Below are 20,007 nucleotides of genomic sequence, written 5' to 3'. Positions count from 1 at the left end.
CTCCCAGACTCAACTTGTTCTATAACAGATATAATCATTGATTGGCCTTCATTATCATTACCACTAACTAAGAGCAATTGGTTAAACAAGCAATAAAGAAAAGCCCTTCTCTTATAGACACGGAAATTTGGATTAGGATTATCATAAAAATAATGTGCAAATTCCGTCAAATCAACTATATTCCCATGCACTATATGTTTTAAAGACGTACCCCTCAAATCAAAGAAGCATTCAAAATCTTTATAATAATATTCATTGATTCTAGGCATTACCGCAGGAACTGTGGAATAATAACCTATAATGGCTCCAAATTCTTCCGGTAATGGACATATTTCATCATGGAAAAATCTAAAACAATGAGTATCAATATCCCAATAGTCTATGGCAGAATAAATAAAATCAATGTCAAGACTCATCCCCTTGATTCCAAACATACCCCCCATATGACAAATATCTAATGCTTTTTTATCTTTAGCAGTTAAATAACGACACCATTCATCCATGTATCTACAAAAAGTTCTTTTAGCTAAAGGCATGATTTCTAGTTAATTAGCTAAGTAATAAACTGGTTAAATTATGCAGTAAACGGATGATTCGGGGGCTATTTATAACCTTTTGTTTCATAGCAGACTTCAAATCCTGTAGGAATCAGGAAAGCGCGTCTGTCGCCAGACGACAAATTTGTCGCGTGGCGACAACGTCTGTCGCGTGGCGACAGGATGAATTACGCGGCACCAGTCTATTTCTTTGCAGCGACACCTATTACGCGTAGGAAACCGTGTTTTTACGTACTTGATTTCGACTTTGACTTGACTTACTGTTCTATTCCTATTCATACACCCCTATTATCATTATTATTATTATTATTATTATTATTATTATTATTATTATTATTATTATTATTATTATTATTATTATTATTATCATATATCATATTAAGCTTAATTAATTTTAGGCTTATCATATTTCTTTCCTTCTTTTTTTCTTTTTTATTTCTTTTTTGGGGGAGAGAGTCGGTACCCTCCACTAATATTAAAAATGACGGAAATTTCGCGCAAAAATTACACTTTCTCACACACTCACATGCACAACACATTTGTTACATAATAATAAATCTGGCAAATAAAATGTTAATAAATAATAAAGTGCATATATATACAAGTGTCTAATACATGAATCATATGAATAAGATAGACAAAGTCCTACAAAAGTCAAAAATAAATAAACACAGGTACAACTATGGCGCCGGAGGTCGCAAGTCGCCAGGGATGCCGAATGTATCGAAAAATGTCCTGCTCCGTGGAGTATGTCCATCATCGTCCCCTGAACCACCAGGCGGCGCGAACTGCAACTCAGGGTCAGGCCACCTAACCTCACCCTGAAACCCGACGGAAAGAGGCCGAGGCTGCAAAGGCTGCTGCGACGACGAGCCAAACTCAAACGTCCCACCACCCATCCCACCTCGAACGGTCGGCCCGGTCGGAACCTCCTCCGGTGATGACGCCGAGTCCTTTGCCGCTGCGGCCTCAGAACGACCGCCCCGGCCACCTGAAGTAGTCCGGCGACGCCTCGAGTCGGACCTAGTAGTCTCTCTCCTAGGCTCGGGTCTCGACCGAGTGCGTGGAGAAGGAATAGGCTGCCCCTGCGAAAGTAAATCAAAGTTAGCAAGAGCAAATGAAAAAATAAAGTCAAAAATGATGAAAGTAAAAAGCAATACCTCCTCGGCATCGTGGCTACGACAGGTAGCCCAGTTCCGCAACCTCACAAGCTGGCTGCGAAAGGCGTCTATGCACCTAGCCATAGCCGTCACCACCTCGCGAGAAAACTGTCAAAATGACTAAGTAAATAACAATCACGAAGCAAATATAAAGATGATATATGAGAAACTACTTACTCGAGTCTGGTGACGAGGGATAAACCGCTCCACGAACTGCTCTCCCTCTGGAGCTGGCGGAATAAGCTCCTCGATCGGCCCGTACGTGCCCTGGTAGCGTATGGACATCCTCGGAGGGATGAACTCCCTAGGGCCAGCCTGTTAAGAATGAAAAGATTAAAAAGATACTTGGGGGCTACCTAAAGAAAGATAAACTAAATAAATGAAAGCATACCGCTGCCTCCTCCGAAAGGACGGGAGCCGGCGCTAGCAATGGCAGCAGGTCCTCCACGTAGCTCTGCTCAAGGAGAACGTAGGACCTCCAAGGAGTACCCCGGGTAGGCCCGCCAGCACGATCCCGCTGTGAGGCATCATGGAACATATGCCCGAGGTGGAGGAGCGGGAACAACAAAGGTATCTGAGGAGTGCTGGATGGCTACCCTCTCCCCTAGGTAGACCACCGCGTCGTACGTCCCCAGAAAGTAACGACGCTCAGCTGTATACTGCGCCGCCAGCGCAGAGATAGGGAAAGCAGCCCAAGGTCGATAGACCGGGCTAGGCTCCTGAAACATTACTAAGTAAGATACTAACACCAAAAGACGATAAAAGAAAAGTATGGGTTGAAGAAACCAACCGTGAGAATCATCTCTCGAATGCGCAGCACCTCCGGCGGACCTCTGCGGCCTCCCCAACTGGTAGCGATAGGGAGCACGCGAGGAGAAGGTCTCGCAGGTGCAAGAGAAGGAAAGTACTCGTAGAACCAGATCTATACGGAATAAATGAAAATCAGTAAAGATTGTGCTTCTAAATTTAGAGTTAAAACCTCAAAAAGGAAAGGAGATGTACCTCTACGACCCTCCAAAAACTGGAAAGGGCTATCTCTCCAGACAAGGCCTTGTGACGACAGGAGCGCCGCAAGCCCAGTAGAAAATCCGCATAGGCCATGCTGGCCCAGTCATATGTCCCGACCAACTGGAGGTCGCGAACAGCAGACAGGTAGTATAGTAGTACTCTACTACCTCGATCAGGGGAAAACGTCCCAGATAGCAAGATCAGTACAAAGATGCGCACCCGCTGCTCTCGGGTGGTAGCAGCATCCTCAAAAGCTGCAGCCAGCGTGCCGCGACGAATACATCGGGAACTCAGCTGTCCCGACTGAGCCTCAGCCTGGGCCCGAACAACGATCGGCCCCAATAACTCCTGAACCTCCGGCGAATAGACAGTAACACCGGCATCGAAAGGCAGAGGAGTAGATTGAAACTCTAGCCCCGTAATAAGGCTGAAGTCAGCTGGAGTGACTGTCATCTCACCCCAGGGAAAATGAAAGGTGTTGGTGGTGTCCCAAAAGAACTCCACCAAAGTTTGGACGACGAGGTTACCCCCATCGTATGAAAACATGGCCCGGGTGGCCTGCAGTAGAGGAGTCAACCCACATGACTCCCAAAGACGACGAAGACCCTCATCACGACTGATGTAGTTGTCGTACAGAGAAATGATGGTAGAATTACCCGAGCCATGGCTACGGGTCCTCCCACTCGCAAGACCTCGTCGGATCCGCTCCGAAAAATGATGAACCGGCGCGTAAAACAGGGTGCGTTCGTCCCAATCTGGCATGAGACCCAGCCTGGAAGTAGAAGGCACGTCCTCGCCCTCGCTGGTGGGCTCGTCCTCTCGACGCGTGTCCCTCGACCGAGAACCGGAACCACGTCGTCTAGCCATGCTAAAGTATGTAAAAGTAATTAAGTTTAAGGCTCTACAGTATCTAAGGTTCGCCTAGGCCGCATGATACTATGTTCGCAAAACAAAAAAAAACAGAGTACGTAGTACTAAAACAGAGCAAAATTTCAAATAAGCATGGAAATGTTCTTTCAGCCAATAAACAATTTCTTGCAAACATATGATGAATATTGTGACAAATTGTACAAGTAAAAGCAGTAAAAATGCAAAGAACGACCCACATTGTTATTCACGACCTCAAGAGGTCCAACAATGGTGAATCCTTCGTTTCTTCACCAAATTGAGTCAAACAAGTCTCAAAATACTCCCAAGGTAATGTACAAGCATAATTAAACAAGTTCAAGGCATAAAATTCAACAAACAAAGCAAATAAGCAAGAACATTTTTCGAATTTTTCGAAAATTCGCGAACAACAATGCATAATTCGTCAAAAATCGAGTAGAGTTTGAGCAAAACTTACATGGATCGGGAAAATAGATGAGAAAAGCCTCGATTTGCAACAAGTTTGAGCGAATTTGGTTGAAAAATGAGCAAGAACGAGTGAATTGAATTTTTTGCGAATTTGTGAGAAGTAGAGTAGCGAAATAGAAATGAAGAAGAAGACGGGTTTAAAACCCCGATTCTGTCGCCAAACGACAAAATTGTCGCGAGGTGACAGACTCTGTCGCGCGGCGACAGATGCAAAGGCTCGCGACAGAAGGTTTTGGCCAGCGCTGAAGCGGCGACAGAGTGCTGGGCCCCTCCTTATGGTTCTGTGGGTCTAGTTTAGTAATTTGGGTTCCTTGGTACGCCAGTTAGCCCTTTTAAGCAAATTGACATGATTTAGTCAGCTTGATTGCAATGCACTGAGTGATCGACTTGATGAAAGATCGTCTCACTTAACTTAAAGCGCCGAAATATTGGCTCATAATAAGGCACCGAAATATTGGTTCAACAAATAAAGCACCAAAATATTGGTTCAACAGGCACCGAAATATTGGTTCAATAGATGCACCAAAGTAATGGTTCACAAAGGCAAAAGCACCAAAGTACTGGCACAAATATACAGAAGCAATAATAAAATATTAAGGGTCAAAAGGTAAAATGATTCTTTGGCGATGTCCCAACATAGAGAGGAGTTGTCTAGTGGCGAAGCACGGCCGTGGCGAGGTAGTGTGACAAATAGTGGAGATGGCGAAACAAGGTCAACTTCGACGGTCCCTCAAGGTAAAGAAGAGATTGTCTATAGCGGCGACGTACTGCCGTGGCGACGTACTGCCACACCTGGAAATGACGACATACAGTTATTTTCGACGATGTTCCCGAAATACTGTGGAGGATTGTCACCAAGAATATTGAAGGCGACGACATATGGTTATCTTCAACGATGGCGTTCACGAGGCACTGTGGGTGTTGTCACAAACAACAAATGAAGCAACAGCAAACGGTTACTTTCAGAGACGTGTGCTCGACGGTGCAAGATACGCGTTTCTTAACTCTTTTATCTGTTTAACTAATGATTAGTTTGCAGGTATCGGCGTTATAAGAATGATTTGGAATCGCAGAACGTTTTGAATCATTCTCCGTCCCTATCGATACTTTGACTTTCGTTTTTCGAAACTTAAGTTTCTCCAGACTCAGTCAAAGTGGGGGCTTCTGTAGACACCCATTTGTGTCTCCCCAAAACCAAACCCAGTGATGAATGCCTTTCACGTTGTGTTATTATCGAATTAGGTGAAAGAGGTTTGAAAGTCAAGTGTTGCGGTTTAGTTTTAATTTTAAATTCTTTTCTCTCTGTTTTTGAAAATGACTTTATTTGAAAATAGCCGAACCAGTTTACGTTTGGTCCATGATAAAGGTCCAATAATAGTGTAGTTGGATGGGGGTTGAAAAGATCTTTCCAACGATATATTATAAGATCGATTCCGATGAATATTGAGGAAGTTATGGCCAAAATACTAAACTGGGCCTGGTTAATTATTTTAAATGCGGCCCAATGATCTAGAGGAGGGCCCAATGCTAATTATTATTCCTAAAACTATTAGGATTAATTATAGTTTTCTAGAAGTTTCTAGAAGGTTCCTTTTAATTCTAATATTGTTAGATTTAATAATTAATTATTTTTAATAGATTTTTATTTGGAATAAAATATCGTTTTGTATCTTAAAAATATATTTTATCTTCTGTACGGATTCCGTAGATCAAGTTGATTAAAGATCGGATTCCGCGTGAAGAAAAACGCGCTAATACAGGCTGTCGCCAAACGACAAGTCTGTCGCCGCGTGACAGACCCTGTCGCCGCGCGACAGACCCTGTCGCCTCGCGACAGAGTCAATTCCTGGCGACAGCGTGGAGTTTTATTCCTTATCAAATTCTATGTTTTCCGGATTATTTTCATTATAAATAGCATCCGAATCCCTGTTTTCAGAAATCATTCACAATTATCAATTCACATTAAATTATTCTTAATTCTTCTTTTCTTTCTCTCTATTTCTAAACAAACTAGCTTTTACATACAATATTCCGCATTCACAAGACTTAGAGTCTCTTAGCCAATTTCGAAGTTGCCTTCGCCCTAGACGTGAAAGGTTGATATTTCTGAGGGTTTGGTCCAAAACTAGTCAAAACTTTATTTAATTTGATTTCAATTTGATTCTTTAATTATTGTTCTTTATTATTTTCATTGAAGTTTACTAACTCGTGTATTTTGTTATTAGAAAGAGGTACGAGGCTTCAAAGTATGTAATCTTATTACTCTCTTTCAATGTAGAAAGCATGTTTATTAATGTTTAATTCCTAGTATCATGTTAGGATGCTTTTATCATGTTAGGATATTATTTTATGTTTTCTAGTATCATGTTTAGGGTGCCTTTACTCTTTCTAATATCATGTTAGTACCATGTTAGGTTTAAAGTTTCGATCTTTATTGTTTAGTGACATGCTAGGATTTGTTATTAATCTTGTTAGTATCATGCCTAGGATCTTGCTATTATTGAGCTTTATTATGCCTTATCATGTTATTATCATCATGATTATCATTATTGATTTATTATTATGTTGCTTATTTTGTTTTATTGTTATTGCTTGATCACACCCTTTTATGATTGTTAAAGGGAATTTGTACTTGAAATCACGCTTAATAAGATAATTAATAATTTGGTTTAGGCTAATGTGATTTTAAGTCAAGTGATCGCCAATAATAGTATTATTTGTGCATTAATATTCAACCAACATAGATAAACAGGGTAGGATTAATATAATGTTTGTATGTTATTCGAAAAGCGCACATGAATAAGAGCAGAACAAAGTAGAGGCCTATTTTATAGGGCGGGTCCTTTCTTTTGTAGATTGGATTCGTACCCTCATCCCCGGACCCTGTTTGGTTCAAGACCTTATGGAGTAGTTGATGGTCCTTTTGGATTGTCTTTTGGGTTTACAAGTTCCTAAAACTTGTTGGCGACTCTTTTTGCTCTTTGTCTTTCCCTTTGGAACGCCACCGTACTTTAGTGTATGATCACAGTGGGGTTCAAGTTTGGGGTTATTATAATGCTTGAAATATTCCCTACAGCTCTCCATCCAAACCCCTTTATGTGAACAATGCCCTCCCAAACTCACAACACTCGTGTGTTTAAAAAGACATACACTCAACCTAATAGTCGACTCGGAATATGCCAAGTCATAACTTTCATTGATAAGCAACACTTTCACATTTACACAACTCTATGCACAAGGTCGGAAGGTCTTTAAAGCTTGTAATGTAAGGCTAGGGTAAAGGGTATGAAATATTTGGAAATATGTGAGAGAAAAGCTATGCATCAAGGGAGCCAATTCCTAATAAACCCATGATCAGAATAAATAATGATCATACATCTCCAACATACTCAATTCCAACAAAAATCCACCAAATACAACTCCAAACAAATCAAACAATCCCAACACTTACAAAATTCACTCATAAAAATATAATAATGTAGAACTTGAGTGAAAAACAAACTCCAACTACTAAACATGAATTTTCTCATTGAAACTCAACCCTTTTTTTTTCTTTCTTTCTTTTGATCAACCTTCACTTAGATCATTTGAACATATGACAATTTTTCTCTTTTTGCTCTTTTTTTTTCTTTTGAAGTTCACTTTTTTTTCTCATTTTTTTTCATCACACTTTTATTTTTCCAAGGATATTCAACTTTTAAACTCATCAAAACAAAAATATGATCAAGAACAAATTACTTCTCAAAACCCTCCCAAATTGTGCAAATAATGTGCACACTACAAACTCCCTCACCTCACTCACTAATAGCTCCCCGAAGCCAAGCTTGGGACTAGTAACCAATGGGGCAAATATGGCTTGTAATATGGCTAATAAACAATAAAAGGGCACAAACAACAACATGGGTAGCAAGAAGGGAACAAATGTATCTAAATTCTCTGAAGGCTACCTAAAATAATGAACGCCTTCGTCCTCCTCATGTGCATAATAATGAGTCATGAAACACTACTAATAATTGCAAACCAATACTCAAATTCATTGACATACCAGGAACTAAACACATATTCCTAACCAAATCAACTAGTCAAGCACTATATTCACAAATAGTTAGACAAAATTGACGCAAGTTTAGGCATCCAAGCAATCAAACTTCAAATCATGATCAACTAATCCACAATATTCATCATCAAAAACCAAGAATCAAAACAAATTTTCTCAACTATGGGGCACAGGGAAGCATGATTTACAATTCATTGGAACGTATTTTTTTTTATTTTTCAATTTTTCAATTTTTTTTTTTCATATAAGAAAGCAATAAAAACTAAACTAGAAAGCAATAAAAATTAAACTAAGAAAACACACCAAATAAATAAAAGAAAAGGAGAAGAAGAAATATATACCAAATCCAAAAATCTCCCCCAAGCCAGAATCAGACAATGTCCTCATTGGCCCGAGAGCTAGCCCAGCATGGCTAATCCTCCTCGTCCTGATCCATCCATGTGGACCCCCTCCTCCACTACTACCTGCACCACCTGCACCAAAAGAGCTACCACCAAAATAGTTAGCGTGATAACTCCCCCCCCCCCCCCCGCCGGTCCCCCAAAAGGTATGTCCTGGCTGTACCCATGGAAAGAGGAATAGTCAGTGTAAATACCATGGGCAGTGGGATCCCTATCGTATCCCTGGGGTGGAGGCTGGAACCAGTCTGGGTAAATAGCATCGTCGGGAATGTTGCCCCGACGAGCATAGTCATCATAAATGGGGTAAAGCCCTCTACCCTGGTTCCTCTCTAGGTAACCCAACCTATGGTCAATGGACCCTATCATCCTCCTCATGTCAGTATGGGAGTGCTCTATACGTCCTAGGGCCTGACCTATACTCTGAAGGTCCCAAACTGGATCAGAGTTGGCATGGGGAACTGAGTGAGACTGGTGGGGTGGTGATGGTGAAATCTGGAGAGGCTCGGTCACAAGTGGAGGCTGTGGTGGTGGAACTGGAGGTGCCTCCCCTCGGGCATGGGCAACTAGAAGGGCGTAGGTGTAAGAATTCTGCCCGGGGGGAAATGCGGTCAAGTCTGGGTTAGGTAGGGGAAAGATGGGCAATGGATGCTCGTTCCCTACCTTGATACACCAATGGGTGACCTGGTGACCATCTACCCTCAACCACCCCAACTCCTCAAGATACCTAGCGGTCATGTAGGTGTCAGGTCCACAGTTAGTCATACGGTGGGGTCTGCTCTCTACAAAGCCCGCTTTCTTGATGGCTATCCTGGTGATAAGGCCACCAAGACGGATAGGGGTAGTGATGGTGTTGCTAGCGGTGGCATGTCTACCTAGGTGGTGAATGATATACCTAGCTATGTTCAGCTTCCCGAACCCAAACACATAATGGCCAATCACAGCAAGTTCATTGGTCTGACAGTTATGGGGATCGTATCTACCTAGGAAACACACACCGGCAAATCTTTGCCACATTTTAGGGACGGGGTGGTGGATCGGTTTGGCACTAGCATGTTGTGCATTTACATTAGGCATTCTAGTTAAAGCAAAATACACATTTTCCATTTTAAATTCAGCATGCCATTGTCGATCCAGTTCATGATCCAATTCAAACAATTTACAAAATTCCACAAAAGACAAAGTAATATTTCTATTATTTAGCCTAAAAATCAATTTTGGTCCACTTTTATGATTTTGAACAATTAAAGACGACAAAAATTCACAAGTTAATTCACGATATGTAGCATAATGCATTTCAACAAATTTACGCATACCAATATCATTCATAAAACGTCTAACAAAATCATAAATTCCTAGAGCTTCTAAAGTAGGGCGGTGTAACCACCGTGAAGGAATTACCTCTCGCCCGTAGAGCACCTCTAGCTTCTCCTTTTGCTCCGGGGTCGCAATCTTGATTGTCGGCCACTGAGGAAGTTGTAGAGCTGGGTCGTATTGCTGAGACGAGCTTGAGCTACCCCCGAGTAGAGTCCTTGCCCTCTTTGTCGCCATTTTAGGAAGTGGGTCAAAATTTGATTTTTGTGAAACTTGACAATTTTTGTATAAGAATGTAGAGGATGAAGAGAGGAGAAAGAATTTGTAAAAAATTTTGAATTTGAGTAAGAGATGAAGGAGATATCTTAGAGAGAAGTTAGAGGAAATTTGAGTTTTAGAGAGAGAAATAATAGAGGAAAAGAATGGAAGAAGAAAGAAGGAGAAAGAAAGGAGGAAGAAAGAAAAAAAAGAAGATGGGCGGAAAAGCAGAGGTGGGATCGCGCCCGGTCGGGCGGCCTAATATGTCGATTCTTGCCTCTTCTCGCGCCCGATCGGGCGCCACACCGCCCGGTCGGGCGATATTTCTTCAAAAATTTTCCTCACTCGCGCCCGGTCGGGCGCCTCTTCGCCCGATTGGGCAAAAATAAACTCCGTACACGTCAAGTTTCGCACCCGGTCGGGCGCTCCTCCGCCCGGTCGGGCAAATTTTGCTTATTTCAAACCCTTGCTCTCGCGCCCGGTCGGGCCCGAGAGCTAGTTGGACGTTTCTTTTTCTTCAAATTTTGGCTAACTCTTTTCCTCAATCTGTACCAAAAACTCATAAAACTCATTAAATTCCCTCCTCTCTCCTCTCATAAGAAAAAGTAAACAATAAAAACTAAAAAGCAAGAAAAATACGGGTTGCCTCCCGCAAAGCGCTGGTTTATCTAGGTCCCGCACAACCCTCTTGCCATAATGCGTTTCAAGGCGAACTAGAACTGATTAGGTGTAGTAATTCAACTGCACCAATCGTAGCCCCCTCATGGTATAGCTTGATTCTTTGACCATTAACCTTAAACTCACTACCATGGTCATCAAACAACTCTACAGAACAGAACTTGTTAGCCCTTTTTACAGTGAAAGGACCCGACCACCTTGACTTTAGCTTTCCTGGGAAAAGTTTAAGTCTAGAGTTGAACAACAACACGTTGTCACCCTCTTTGAATTCTCTCAAAAGGATTATCTTGTCGTGCCATCTCTTAGTCTTCTCCTTGTAGACACGCGCACTATCATAGGCCATCAACCTAAACTCATCAAGTTGGTTAAGTTGTAATAGCCTCTTTTCTCCCGCTAGCTTAGCATCCAAATTTAGCTCCTTAATAGCCCAATATGCCTTGTACTCTAATTCCACCGGAAGATGACATGCTTTACCGTATACAAGTCTATATGGGGTAGTGTCTATTGGGGTCTTAAATGCGGTTCTATATGCCCAAAGGGTGTCATCTAACTTATCACTCTAATCTTTCCTCGATTTTGCTACCACCTTCTCTAGGATGGCCTTGATCTCACGATTAGAAACTTCAACTTGGCCACTAGTTTGGGGATGGTAGGCTAAACCTGTCCTATGGTAAACACCATACTTTTTGAGAAGGGTATCTAACTTCCGCTCATGAAAGTGGGATCCTCCATCACTAATTATGGCTCTAGGTACTCCAAAACTCGGAAAAATGGTCTTCTTGAAAAGCCTATGGACCACCTTGGCATCATTGGTAGGAGTGGCAATGGCCTCAACCCATTTGGATACATAGTCAACGGCGACAAGTATATAACGATTCCCCCTTGAAGAAGGGAAAGGTCCCGTGTAATCAACACCCCAAACGTCGAAAATTTCAACTTCCAAAATCCCAGTTTGTGGCATCTCATGCCGCCGCGAGATGTTGCCAGTCCTCTGGCAAGAGTCACAAGCCTGCACAAAAATGTTAGCATCCTTAAACATGGTGGGCCAGTAAAATCCTGACTCATTTATCTTGGCCACCGTTTTGGATGGACCATGATTTCCTCCATAGGGTGAAGTGTGACAGCTAGTAAGTACACCATGAATCTCCCATTGGGGAACACACCTGCGAAATAATCCATCTGCACACTCACGAAACAAAAAAGGATCATCCCAAAAATAATGTTTAACATTAGAAAGGAATTTCTTTTTTTGTTGGTAGGACAAGTCAGGAGGTAGAGTACCACCCACTAAATAATTAGCAAAGTCAGCATACCAGGGGTGTTGCTCTACAACTGCATACAGGTTGTCATCGGGGAATGAATCATCTATAGGAAGAGAATCCTTACCCTCATCATACCTGATTCGTGACAAGTGATCTGCCACCACGTTCTCTACACCCTTTTTGTCCCTTATTTCAATGTTGAAATCCTGGAGCAAGAGAACCCATCGGAGTAGCCTAGGCTTTGATTCCGCCTTGGCTATTAAGTACTTCAAAGCTGCATGGTCAGTAAAAACAATAACTTTAGAACCAACTAGATATGATCTAAATTTTTCTAAAGCATAAATAACAGCAAGAAACTCCTTCTCCGTGGTGGCATAATTGACTTGAGCCTCATCCAAAGTTTTACTCGCATAGTAAATAGCATGTAAAACTTTGTTCTTCCTTTGTCCAAGCACGACTCCTAAAGCAAAGTCACTTGCATCACACATGATTTCGAAAGGAAGATTCCAATCGGGTGCACATATGATGGGTGCCGATATCAAAGCCTGCTTAATCCTGTTGAAAGCCTCAAGACACTCGTTAGTAAAAACAAAAGGGGCATCCTTGAGCAAAAGTTGAGTTAGTGGTTTAGCAATTTTAGAAAAGTCTTTGATAAAACGGCGATAAAACCCCGCATGACCCAAGAAACTCCTAACTCCCTTAACATTAACTGGGGGAGGTAATTGCTCAATCACTGAAATCTTAGCCTTATCTACCTGTATACCCTTATCAGATACAATGTGGCCAAGAACTACTCCCTCTGTCACCATAAAGTGACATTTCTCCCAATTTAAAACCAAATTGCATTCTTCACATCTTTTCAAAATTTTAGCGAGATTAACTAAACATGCATCAAATGAAGAACCATACACGCTAAAATCCTCCATAAAAACTTCCATAATAGTATCTATGAAATCAGAAAAGATACTCATCATGCAACGTTGAAAAGTAGCAGGTGCATTACATAAACCAAAAGGCATTCTACGATATGCAAAAGTACCATAGGGACATGTAAATGTAGTCTTTTCCTGATCTTCAGGGTGGATTAGAATTTGGAAAAATCCCGAATACCCATCCAGATAGCAAAAGAACTTATGATTAGCTAACCTCTCAAGCATTTGATCAATAAAGGGGAGAGGGAAACGGTCCGTTTTAGTGGCGATATTTAATCTACGATAATCAATGCACATACGCCACCTTGTAACAGTTCTAGTGGGAATCAATTCATTTTTATCATTTTTTATAACAGTCATCCCACCCTTCTTAGGAACCACCTGTACAGGACTTACCCATTTAGAGTCAGAAACAGGATATATAATACCTGCATCAAGTAATTTCATAACCTCTTTCTTGACTACTTCTTGCATATTTGGATTCAACCTCCTCTGGGGTTGAATACATGGCTTGTAATTGTCCTCTAAGTGTATCCGGTGCATACAAAAATCAGGGCTTATACTCTTGAGATCATCAATATTGTACCCTATTGCCCTTTTGTGGGTTCTAAGAACCTCTAGAAGTTGGGAAGTTTGTGGGTCATCAAGTGCAATACTAATGATCACAGGGTACATTTCCTGCTCATCAAGAAAAACATATTTTAAGTGAGAAGGGAGAGGTTTTAATTCAGGTTTCTTCACCTCTGCAGGTTTTAATTCCTGAACCAATTTTACTACCTTCTTATTCTCGTTAGGATCAAGTTCTTCTATGGCAAGAGCTTTTTCAATGACATCCACCTCTTTACTCCAGATACTCGCATCACCTGCAGACAAATCTCCACAAAGTATTTCTTCCAAGGGATCTCTTGCGAGAACCTGTGTTAAGCTAACTTCACAAATATCATCCATTATATCAATGACATCAATTAGACAACAATTTTCCTCTAACATAGGACCTTTTAAAACTTTCCCTAAATTGAATGTAATATTATCATCACCAACAGATAGGGTTAGTTTACCATTTTTAACATCTATAATGGCTCCTACAGTATGGAGAAAAGGTCTACCTAATATAATGGGGATTTGTGTATCCTCAGCCATGTCTAAAACAACAAAATCTACAGGGATGAAAAATTTACCAACTCTAACAGGGACGTCCTCTAAAATACCTAGGGGATATTTAACCGAACGATCTTCCATTTGCAAAGTAATATTAGTAATTTTTAAATCACCCATATTTAATTTAGAACAGATAGACGATGGCATAACGCTAACAGAAGCACCCAAATCACACAATGCTTTATCTATAAAGACATTACCAATATGACAAGGGATAGAAAAACTACCGGGATCCTTTAATTTAGGAGGGGATTTATTCTGTAGTAGTGCACTACATTCCTCTGTAAAAGCTACAGTTTCTACTTCATTAAAGGTCTTTTTCCTAGTCAAAATATCTTTCATAAATTTAGCATATGCAGGAACCTGTGTAATAAGTTCTGTGAAAGGAACCGTTACCTGCAAATTTTTCACAACCTCCAAAAACTTACCAAACTGCTTGTCCAACTTAGTCTTCAATTGGCGATTTGGGAATGGTAGTTTGATTGTAGGTTGTTGTGCTTCCCTACTCTTCTCCTGGGGTGCATCCTTCCCTGAGGTTGTACCCTGCAATGAATTATCAGAAATGTTAGTATTACCATGGAGCTCTGCAAGAACATTAGGTGTAACGGAATCAGGATTAGCAATATTAATTAAATCAGGTTCATCCTCCTTGGGCATAGGAGGCCCATCGTAGTGTGAACCACTCCTTAGGGTGATTGCATGTGCATGATCCGTTGGTTGAATTCCCTGCGCTGGTAGAGCTCTGCTGGCGAGCTTGTAGGGTAGAGGACAATTGGGCAATTTGTGTGTCCATGACTTTATTATGGGCTATAATTGAGTCAATCTGTTAGTCTCTACTCTCCATATGCTTTTGCATACTAGTTAGCATCGCTCTAATTTCTGACAAGGCAGGGTCGGAAGATGTAGTAGGGGTTTGTGCTGGGGCTTTCTGGTTAGAGTGAGGGTGGTAATATTTCTGCTGTGGAGGGGGTGCTTGTTGTGGTTGTTGTGGAGGTGGAGGATTTTGAACATTGGTGCTCCGATATGATAAGTATGGATGATTTCGGTAGCCAGGATTGTAGGTGTTGGAGTATGGGTTATTCTGCTTATAGGTTTGAAAAGCATTAACTTGCTCCATCGAGCTCCTGCAATCTTGCTCATAATGTCCTACACTTCCACAATTTTCACAAAAAGCATCATTAGAGTTATTAGCAACGGCAGAAACATTAGCAACAGAGTTAAGGATATTAGTACTAAGGTTATCTAATTTCTGGAAAATAGAAGTAAGCTGAGCCTGCAAAAGGGATACTGAATCAACGTGGTGTTTGCCCTTATTTGCATAGCCTCTAGAATTCCCATATTGGGAATTATGTATCGACATATCTTCAATAACCTGACCTGCATCATCAACATTAAGATTCATAAATCTACCACTAGCTGCGGAGTCTAGAATTGTTCTAGATGCATTCCCTAATCCGTTGTAAAAAGCTTGAATTAATTGCCACTTTGCCAAGTTATGGTGGGGACACTCCCTCTGTAAATCCTTGAACCTCTCCCAGGCCTCATATAATGCTTCATCTGGCTCCTGGGCAAAGTTCTGAATGGCTCTCCTTAGTAAAGTTGTTTTCTCTGCAGGGTAATATTTGTTATAAAAATTTAAAGCAAGAGTCTCCCGGTCAGTAATACCAAGTGCAGTTCTATTCAAACCATTAAACCACAATTTAGCTTTTCCACATAAAGAAAAGGGAAAGAGAATCTCCCTGATCTGGTCCTGCGTTACCCCATTCTGCCGAATAGTATTGCAGTATTGACAGAAATCTGCAATGTGAAGATAGGATCTTCACCCTTAGCTCCACTGAATTGCTTTATTTCTATCATCGTTATGAACTGGGGCTTGATTTCGAACTGGACTCCCGCGAGATCTGGTCTGGGGGAAAGGTGTGGAAAATCCGTCAGGGATGGTTGCGAATAATCCCTGAGCTTCTTAGGTGCAGTCATCTCTGATTCTGAATCTGAAGGAATTTCCGAATCACTAGAATCAGGTGGCGAATCTCTAGGAATGTCGTTACTCCCAGAACGCGCCAGGATTTGTCTATAAAGATTCTTCTGTCTATGGAAAGAGCGCTCGATCTCAGGATCGAATGGAATGTAACCTAATCTGGAACACCTGGGCATAAACAGAGAACTAAAAATACAAATATGAGAACTTCCTCAAAGAACTAATGTCCTTTGAGGCAAAAGAAAAAATAATCTAGACTACAAAAACAATTAGAAATAAAAATAAAACCGTTTCCCCGGCAACGACGCCAAATTTTGATAGGGTAAAGTCATATCCCCTAATAAAAAATATTACCTAAATCCTCTAACTAAAGTAGATAGGGAAGAAGGGTCGAACCACAGGGAAACAAGTCAATTTATTCCTAATTAATTAAAAGTAATCTAAATTATTAAGTAATAATTTGTTGTTATTAAAGATCTATACTACGAAGAATATGAGCAGGGAGAATAAAATAGGAGAAATCAAATATTAAAAGACCTGGGGCACATGTTCACTAATAAACAACATTCCAGGGTAAAACATAATAATCAACCATTAACGCATCAATCAATCAGATCATAAAGGGCTTTCGCTACGTATTACAATCACAGAGTTAATTTATCGGTATTAAATCTCATCTCTCGAATCTCAACTTAACCATTTATAAATTAGTCTGCCTATTGAAACTAAGCCTAAACATTAATTCTCATCTCTCGAATCTCGAATCAATATTGTCAAACTCATACAATTAAACCAGGCCTAATCTAATTGCATAGCATTAAATCAATTAATAGGAAATTAATTAAGCATTAACAATTAGCAATCATAATTTACCCCTTCATATTATTTATTAGATCCCCATAAACCCTAGAAAGTAAACTACTCAGACATGATTAGAAATAAGCTAAACAAAGCAATTAAACAAGTCATAAGGAATTGAAGGAATAAAAATACTGAAATTAAAAAAAATAGAAATTGTACCGAATCGACGGAATTACAAACGGAGTTTAAGAACAAGAGAAAGAGTAAAGGTTTAGAGAGAGAAAATCTAAGTAGAGAGAGAAAAGTAGTAAGAGTATGCAAAAAAAGGTCCTAAACTTACTAAATTAAAATACATAAATACTAAGCAAGAAAATTCTACGCTAAACGAAACTAATCGGAGCTTAAACAAACCCCCTAAAAGTCGCGCCCGGTCGGGCGCCGTACCGCCTTTTTGTTGCTGGAACCACCTCTCGCGCCCGGTCGGGCGCGTGCTCCGGGCGCGATGTTCTTCTCTTCTTTGCTCGCCCCGCCCGGCTGAGCGCGCCTTCGGGCGAGGCCTTATGGCCCCGGGCAGAGCTCTTGGGCACCAATAATGGACTTCGATTGGGCCTTTACTCCTAAGCCCAATCGGATTTCCTCCTTGGGTCTTTGAACTCGATCCAAACGCCTCAGGATTTCCAATACCGAGCCCTTAATCACCGATTTGCTTCTTCTAACCGGCCTTGGGCTTCAATCAGTGGCCGTGTACCTCCAATGCTCGTAGTCGCTACTCGAAAATCCGGGAAAATGCTCCAAAAGTGCAATTTCCTACAAAACTCAACCAAAACTACGAAAACACTAGAAAACACCAATTAGTAATAAAAGTGGCTCGAAAGAGCCAAAAATACTACTAATTATGACCAAGGGACGGGGGTAAATCACTATATAAAATGGAAATATCAATTTCTTAATAGCCTTGCCCCACCTGGCCTTCCGCCTCATCATTTAACTTTAAAGGTAGGCAGTCCAATCATTTTTCTAAGAAACCTAGATCCGACATCAGGCTTACGCAACGGTACGAGATTAGTATGCAGAGTTTTTTTCCCTAATGTTATTGATGCTGAGATAACTGTGGGACATCATTGTGGTCAATGTGTTTTTATACCTCGGATTCCATTACAGCCATCAGCTACGGAAAAGTACCCTTTTAGATTTACTTGCAAACAATTTCCAATCAACCTAAGCTTTGCAATGACTATTAACAAGTCTCAAGGTCAAATACTTGATAGAGTTGGCATATATTTACCACAATTGGTCTTTTCTCATGGTCAGTTATATGTTGCACTGTCTCGTACTAAAAAAGGTAAACATGTTCAAATATTGATAAATCCCTCTGCCGATGACCCAGATGGATGGAGAAAAACTAAAAATGTTGTATGTTATGAGATTTTAAGGCGTGCTAGAATATTGTAGACTGGTTTTTAAAGATACGGTACTAACACAAAGTGAACAAACTTATCTTTCCTTTTACTTACGTTATACAATGATATTGTTATTTTATCACTCATAATATTTGCTTACATCACATTGATGGCAAGTTTAGTTCAGATTATGGAACGACATAATGGCTGCTCAACAACTTCTTCTCGCCAGATTGACGGAACAGAGCCGAAACTTTACTACAACAGCTACATTAATAAAGAAGCCCCCGGCAAAAAAAATCTCGCGAAGGCGTGACAAATTTACAGCAGCTTATTTTTGAAGATGTAGAGGTATATCATATACAATTTATAGAATATTAATTATGTCAACATATTTAACAATTACTTAACATTGAAATTGCCGGGGAACACAAATGAAGGCTATGATCTTTTAATGAGATATTGAGTTGTTTCATAATCTTCTTGTTGAAGAGAGATAATACAATATTACCAACCCTATCATAACTCGCACACCTGACATGTTTGTTAGAGACAATCGGATGTATCAGATGACGATCAATTCTGCAACAAGAATTTCTGACAGACGACAAAGACCTGAACCAAGTTCATACTTTGTGCCACTTAATCGGGTTCTTAATTTCGTTAGCAGATTTGATCGAATAGGTAAATATTACTTATTATCCATTAAGATGTTGTAATTACTGTAGGTGCATCGTAAATACACATGAATTAATTGACATATATAATTAAGTTTTTTGTATTTTTTTCCTAGATATCATTGGAATTGCTATTCACATACACGATATAGAAACCATTCGCTCCAAAAGTTCCGGACTGCCTAATGAAGTGCGTAGGATTAATATCATAGATTCCAAGTACGTGTATATATTACAATAATGTAAATTGGTTTTCCAATGCAAGAGTACTTTAACTTAATTATAACTATTCATGTTGAACATTTAATTTCTTCTACTTTTTGCAGCATGGAACCTGTTATGTTATCAGCGTGGACCACTTTGGTTCACAACGAAGCTGCTGATGTTGCTGAAATTATAGATATGATGCCTGTTATAGAAGTTTCCCGCGTCAAAGCATCAACTTTCAACGGTATATGATATGAACAAATAGTTATAAAATAATAAGTACGCTTTTATTAACTACCTACGCCATATATGTTTACAGAGGGTTCGTTCAACACAACGTTTTCTTCCTCATTGAAAATTAACCCAAATTTTCCAGAAAGCACAACTTCTCCGAGATTGGTAAACCAAACTTCTCAACTAATTCTATTTGTGTATTAATTATCACTTAACTTACACTGTTGATTTACAGGGCGGTAAATAATAAAGACCAAATTCGAATCCTTCAAAATTCACTAGCAATGAGAACAGTAGAAAGTTCTCAGCAACCTGAATTAGTAATTCCAATCTCACAATTATCTGAGCAAGAGGTAAATTACATAGTATGTTTCATTACACAAATTAAAGTGAACAACATAATGTTTTGTGTAACTATATCGTGCATTTGTTTTGGTATAAGTCTGGAAAAACAGTACGGATCGTCGGACGAGTCATTGACATTACAAACAAAAATAGTATTGTATACAATGCATGCAATGTCTGCAACAAACGATGTAAAACTGAAAGAGGATTAGTGTTTAACTGTCGTG

At 40.2% G+C, this 20,007-nt stretch overlaps 1 non-coding gene across 1 annotated transcript; it reads left to right on the top strand.

Moving 5' to 3' along the window:
• The first annotated feature begins 15,628 nt into the window (after positions 1-15,628).
• LOC145569674 (small nucleolar RNA R71) lies at positions 15,629-15,739 on the top strand. Its single transcript, XR_014096235.1, has one exon. It is a non-coding gene; the product is annotated as a small nucleolar RNA R71 (small nucleolar RNA).
• Positions 15,740-20,007: the final 4,268 nt, after the last annotated feature.

The sequence above is a fragment of the Chenopodium album genome, chromosome 11, assembly GCF_948465745.1.
Source record: "Chenopodium album chromosome 11, dcCheAlbu1.1, whole genome shotgun sequence".
NCBI lineage: Eukaryota > Viridiplantae > Streptophyta > Magnoliopsida > Caryophyllales > Amaranthaceae > Chenopodium > Chenopodium album.
This window is presented reverse-complemented; position numbering and strand designations above follow the sequence as displayed.